The following is a 6841-nucleotide window of genomic DNA, read 5'->3' as shown; positions in this document are numbered from 1 at the left end:
ATGTGGGGAGCAAGCCATGGACAAGGAAAGGGACATGAGGGAACTAGGAGCGAAACACGTGTCCTCAACAGTGGGGCAACACAAGCTTAGCCAATAAAGGGGTGTTCTATAGCATTTGACCATAGGGGTCCCTATCTCCCTTTTTATGCTAGTGCTGGGTGTCCATGCCTAGTACGTTCTCACCCTTCCTCAAGATGGTCATGCCATTGGCATGGGCCAAAGATCCTCTTCTTCAGCCAATGTTCCCTTTTTCTTCCTCACAGCTAGCCCACATGTAGGGTTCGAATCTAGCCATGTCAGCACTCACACATGCCTTAGTTGGTGCAATGTACAAAAGTTAGATGTAATCCAATCCTAAACACCCAGTCCAATTAATCAAACCCTTAGAGTGACAGGCAATGTTAAATTGTGAAAATAACAAATTTTGAGGAGATCTATTACTCTTAGTCTCTTACTATTGAGAGTGATGTATGTTTATTATTATCACATGGAGAAATCTCATGGGATGGCCCCAAGATGCTTGCAAGAGGTTTCAAACTCAAAAATATCATGGATATGATGAGGCCTTAGAAACTACTAAGCTAACCCCTTGAGAATAGTTAATGATAGATATTAAATTACACAATATATGAAACAACCATCTAATAGCTTAATAAAGAATAGATAAACAAAATTAGAAGAAGAAGCCTTTAATAGGGGGAGTTAAAGAGAATTCATTAGGTGCTATATTCAATCTCACCTCTACACATTATTAAAAACTAGTAAGTTGCCCGTGCGATACACAGATAATGTTGTAATGTTTTACGTAATTTGGTTTTGGAAAATGTAGTACATATATTATAGTATAATTGTTATAGAACTTTGTTTATAATGAGTTCATCATAAGAAGCAACAATTATAAATTGCACACACATTTCCATTATAATTATTCAGTTCAAGTAATGAGGAAAAAAAAAAAAAAAAACCTTGAGAGGAATATTGTAAAATAAAAGTTGATATAAAATGTGTCTTCCTCTTTATCCTTAATTCTAAAACAAAATATACATTCCGAACACCCACAATCAATCATAGCCTTTACAAAATCCACAAGTCCACAATGTCCAATCTTAACATCAAAATCATAATTGCCATTGTCACTCAATATAAAATGCAAGCTCTCTTCTTTGGTTGTAGCCAACTCATAAGGGTTAGGATTAGATGGGAAAACAATGTTGGAGGTAGGTAGGTGTCATCAAAAGATTGAAGGTAAATGACATTGTTTTTTGTCTATGTGTATTTAACATGAGATGACATAAAGAGCTAAGGGTTGGTATATATAAAGGAGTGGAAGTGCAAGAGGTGAAAATGGTGAATTGAAATGCAAAGAGTCTTGAAACATTGAACCAAATGAAACAAAAAGTCAATATTTAATTTGTCCTTATCTTTGATGTGGCACTTAAGAGTAATTCAATTCTTTTTTTTAAAGAATGTGTCACGGGATAGAATCTTATAGTCTTTAACATGAGGTCTTTCATCAGAAAACTTGGAAAGTAAGCGTTACTGACAAAGCCCAATTGCAGGTTACATAGTTGAGGGGCCCTAACTTAATCAGGCGCGTCCAAGCCCCAATAACCTCAAATTGGGCAAAAATTCAGCCTAACACACTAGTATTTTGTGCTTGTCTTAAATACTAGTCATACCAAAGTCGTTTCATCCATACTGGGGCAATAGAGAAATATAGTGTATATATTATTAAAATTATTTTTTCTATTTATGTAAGTTAAAAAAATTATTGTTACGTTTAATTATACATATATATATATATAGAGATGGGTTCAAGTTACACCTGGTGTAACTTCACAAGAGTTACACCTTTTTTGAACCATTGATTTGTATTAGATCTAAGGGTGAAAAAAACACTCATAGTCATGTATTTATTGTTCCCTAGAAATTAGTAACTAAGTCATTAATTCTTCTTATTAAAAATAGAAAAATTAAAAACAACATTAACTCTCTCCATCATCTTCATCTTCTCTCCCTCTCTCACATGGTCTTGGGTTCTATCTTGTGGGCGTCACTTGTGGGCTTGAAGGCAAGAAAGACACTAACAATTGAAGTTTTGTTCAGCTTTTTAGTTTGCAATTTAAAAAATGATTTTGGATTGTTTAGCTTTGTTCCTGTTTTGCTTAAATAATTCTCATTCCAAATTAAAATTATTCCAAAGTTCATGAATGGTGTCGTTAAGTACTTGGTAAAGGACAAAAAATCCTTATCTTATGCTAGAATTTTCATAAAATGATGAAACTTCAATCCTTATCCGATTCAAGTTAGTCGTGGTTGCACTATTTTAGTTACTTGTGCAGGATTTCTTTTGATTAAGGAATAAGAAATCAAACATGGCTTTCAAAGAAGTTTACTTTGATCATTACTATCAAAATTATGAAGCATGCTGTTTTTCGTTTTTTTTGAGAGAAAAAGACCATGTGAGAGAGGGAGAGAAGATGAAGATGATGGAGAGCAAAGAGTTAATGCTGTTTTTTATTTTTCTATTTTTAATAAGAAGAATTAATGACTTAGTTACTAATTTCTAGGGAACAATAAATACATGACTATGAGTGTTTTTTTCACCCTTAGATCTAATACAAATCAATGGTCCAAAAAAGATGTAACTCTTATAAAGTTACACCAGGTGTAACTTGAACCCATCTCATATATATATATATAGAGAGAGAGAGAGAGAGAGAGAGAGAGAGAGAGAGAGAGGTAACTCTAGTATTAATCGACATTGAAACATATTATTCCTTTCAAGAGACCGAAAATGACCTCATCTAAAAAAAAAATCGAAATGACCTCTAATACGAAATTGACTCACTTGGTTTAAATAAAGGTGTTTTTGTTGTATTTGGTTCCCAAGAAAGTGAAAGAAAATAGAAAGGGAAACAAGGTTTTTTTTTTTTTTTTTTAATTCATTTTATTTATTTATTTTCTCTTATAAAATCAACATTTCATCTTCTTTTTTTCACACACACACACGAATATATACATACATACATACATGTATATATATATATATATATATATATATATATATTTAGATGCTAACGTGGCTTTTTATAGCAATTAATTGTTTTTAATTATTTTATTAACCACGTATGTGTTAAGTGAGCATTTCGTCAACCAAGTTAGCTTTTTTGCCATTGAGATGACAATAAGGATCAAAGTAACAATGATTTCAAAAGTTAAGGACCAAAATGATTGCCAAAAAAAAAAAAAACCAAATTGATAATAACCACTAAATATAAACACCATAAAGATGTTTTTGGTGATTGGCACACTCAAAAATATCATTTGATAGACACATATTGGGAAATTCGAAAATTCTGACATTAAAAAAATTAGTTGTAAAACTTCCTTTGAACTCTTCTTGACATTCTAGACTCATTTAATAACACAAACTGGATGTATTTTATTTTTAGAAAGTGTTAGAAGAGTACATGTAGTTAACCCTAATTTATATATTAATGATTCATAACTAACCCTAAAATTTTGGAATTAAGACTTCATCATCATTGTTATTTTAGAAGAAAAAGGTTAGAATGCAAGGAACGCTAATCTTCTGTACCACTTTTTGTATACCGCCTTATGTTCCACCAATCACTACTTACTATATGTATGATTGCTTTCCATTTTAAATTTTAATTATTTTATAAGAAAAGTAAAATCAAAACATGACACGTAGTAATTAGTGGAACATAGAGTGGTACACAAAAAGTGGTACAAAGGATCTGTATTCGAATGTAAGTGTATTTTTAGTGTTCTACAAACTTTCAGTAGTTTCTCAACAAATACAAATCCTCTGTACCACATTTTGTGTTTCAATTTATGTGCCATTAATCATAACTTGTCATGTGTTTATTTATTTATTTATTTTCCATTTTAAACTTTGGCTATTTTATAAGAAAAGTTAAATAAATACATAACAAGTTATGATTGGTAGAACATAAAATGGAACACAAAAAATGGTACATAGGATTTGTATTCTTTTTCAACTAGACATTGCGTAATTTTTCCTTAATATAGAATTATATGGTATTAAGTTTTAATCTCCACCAAATGTTTAATTAGTAGGTAATGTTGTAACAATTTCTCGTTAAAACAAAAAGAAATGTTCAGTAAATATTTACGGGAAGTAAGCTAAACCTTTTGTTGATAAGTGATAAGAGAGAGGGTGAGATTTTTTTTTTTTTTAATCTCCACCAAATGTTTAATTAGTAGGAAATGTTATAACAATTTCTTGTTAAAACAAAAAGAGATGTTTGGTAAATATCTACGGGAAGTAAGCTAAACCTTTTGTTGATAAGTGCTAAGAGAGAGGCTGAGATATTTATAACTGAACTGTAACGCTTGAAGTTTTGATAAGTGACAAACAGTGGCTCAATCTAAAGCTTGAAACTTTCCTCTCAAAAAATAAACCTTGAACTTTCGTCCACCGATGTCTCGGCCTGCAACGAATCCAATGCTGCTGTCCGAGCATCTCCCTCACGACATTATGTTCGACATCTTGACTCGGTTGCCAGTGAAATCCTTAATACGATTTTGTCGCGTTTCTAAATCATGGTACTCCACAATTACTAGTCCCATTTTCATTACCAAGCACCTAGACCGAGCAAATTCATTATCCAACACCAACAACAATAAAAATGGTTATTTGTTGTCTACAGTAAAAAAAATCAAGATCGTTCTTCTTGCGAAGAATGGACTAAGCTTCTGCACAACAGCGACCACACATTGACACAGATTTCGAGGGTTGAAATCCCCAATACTGATGATCTTAGACACATATTATATGTGTGGAAAACTAAGAATTAGAAAGTTATAGCCTGTTTGGATGGAGGTGGACTGATTTTTTGCCAACTCTGCTCTACTTGTCTGGCTCCCCCTCTCTTGTTTCTCAAAAAAAAAAAGATAAAAAGATTCTAGCTAGTCCCTTCACTGATCCTTCTGATAAAGCCGCTTTTGGATTTGGATACTACAAGATTCTAAGATTTACATTTATTGAACCATTTGACGCTTTCTGTTTGTTTACACATTTGAGTGCCGATTCATGGAGAAAGGCTGTAATTTCAGTGGAGCCATTTAGTGGGTTTGGACTTCATTGGATCAGTTGATTATGTAGATGGATCACCTAGTTTATTTTTTAATGGAGCTTTCCAATTTATAGCATTTTTCGGAGACCACAACTTCATTTGGTCTTTTGTCATTTATGTATTTGTGCTTAAATGAGGCACTATTCTCTGTTTTCTTTCTTGTTTGTTTAAGGCATGAAAGTGTTGCTTTTGATGTAGAAAATTAAATTCTAGTACTAAGTGAGAAAGGTTTCCTTTGAGGGGTCAATGGCTATCGTTTATAAGATGGCATGTCATGGGGAAACATACATGTTTAACCAACGTTGTGTTGTTCTAATTTGTTTTTCCTGTAAACTGTTGATACTTTGGGGGGGGGGGGTGGTGTTGTCTAAACATGCCTTATTGGATTTTGCAGTATTATTTAATCCCAGTCAACAGAAGAAAATTTTCTGTGGACTATATATGCTCATATTAGTATTGATAAGAGTAATAAGTTTCGATTTTGTTTCAGTTGCATTTTCAATACCAAGAAAACCTTGATCCAGAAGAAATTTAAATAATGATCTGGGATTGTTAACAGCTCCAATAATTATTATTATAATGAAAGTTGTTCTCAACTTCATATTAGATCTTTAATTAAGAATAAGTCGTCTACCAGTGAAAAAGGCTCATTTGTTTGGACTTGGAAGATGATGGTGATATCCTTTGTGTTTTCTGTAGAAATCAAGTAGAGAATAGGGACCATTTTTATTATTATTTTCTATTCCTTTTCTCTAAATAGAATTTGGGTTAAAGTCAGAAATTTGTGCCTAGTATATAACCCTTGCAGCTGTTGGAATGATGTGATCCAGAGTACCAAATAAAAAAAGGGTACCACATGTTAAAGAAAACTGATAACAACCACAGCCTGAACAAGAGACAGATGTGGAAAATATTTTAGAAACAAAAGGTGCCCCTTAACATATATTCCCACATTCATATGACATATAGCCAAAGAATTAGCCAGCTGTCGAATAGTGACCTACATATCATTTATACAGTTGAATAGGGGGTATTTGTTTTTTGGGCTGTTTCTTGGTTATAAATGAGATAGATTAAGTTGGGTTTCCAGGTTTTGTCAATCAAATCAGCCACCTTATTAAATTGTGGTGGAGGCAGACTTCTCTCATTGTCTCTAGGTAACCAGTGAGGGTGGTCTAACGGAATGTTTTGTCCATTTCCATTTCCAGCGATCACCTAAATAAGTTATTCTTAAATGGACACTTCATTGCCTGACACTAAATCTTCTTCAAAAACAATTAATACCCACATGTTCTTCAAAGTAAGCTCCTGTATATTCCCAACCGTTTTTTCTCTATGTTTCAATATTGGTTTTTCTTTTACTTTTAAGATTTTTCGGTTTTTGCATTTAAAATAAAAACATCAAGGTTTACTAGTATTTAAATTTTGAAAAACACAAAATACTTGTCGGAAATCTATGGATCTATAGAATAAAATACTTGCTAGTATTTGGCATAACCATTATCATTAAACGTTAAAGGTAATCCAATCCTAATCATCCCACGCAACCCAATCCAGTTAATCAAACCCTGCATGCTAGGCTTAAAGTGTTGTAGGACCCTCTTATTTATTTATTTTTAGGGTCCGGTTAATGTGTGTCCTTAGAGTACATATTAAGCTATCTATTATTAGAAACATTTTCTCGAAAATTGAAAAAATTATCAATACTTTTTCAA

This window comes from Quercus lobata, chromosome 7 (assembly GCF_001633185.2).
Source record: "Quercus lobata isolate SW786 chromosome 7, ValleyOak3.0 Primary Assembly, whole genome shotgun sequence".
Taxonomy (NCBI): Eukaryota; Viridiplantae; Streptophyta; class Magnoliopsida; order Fagales; family Fagaceae; genus Quercus; species Quercus lobata.
The sequence above is the reverse complement of the archived record's forward strand: the minus strand, read 5'-3'. Positions refer to the sequence as shown.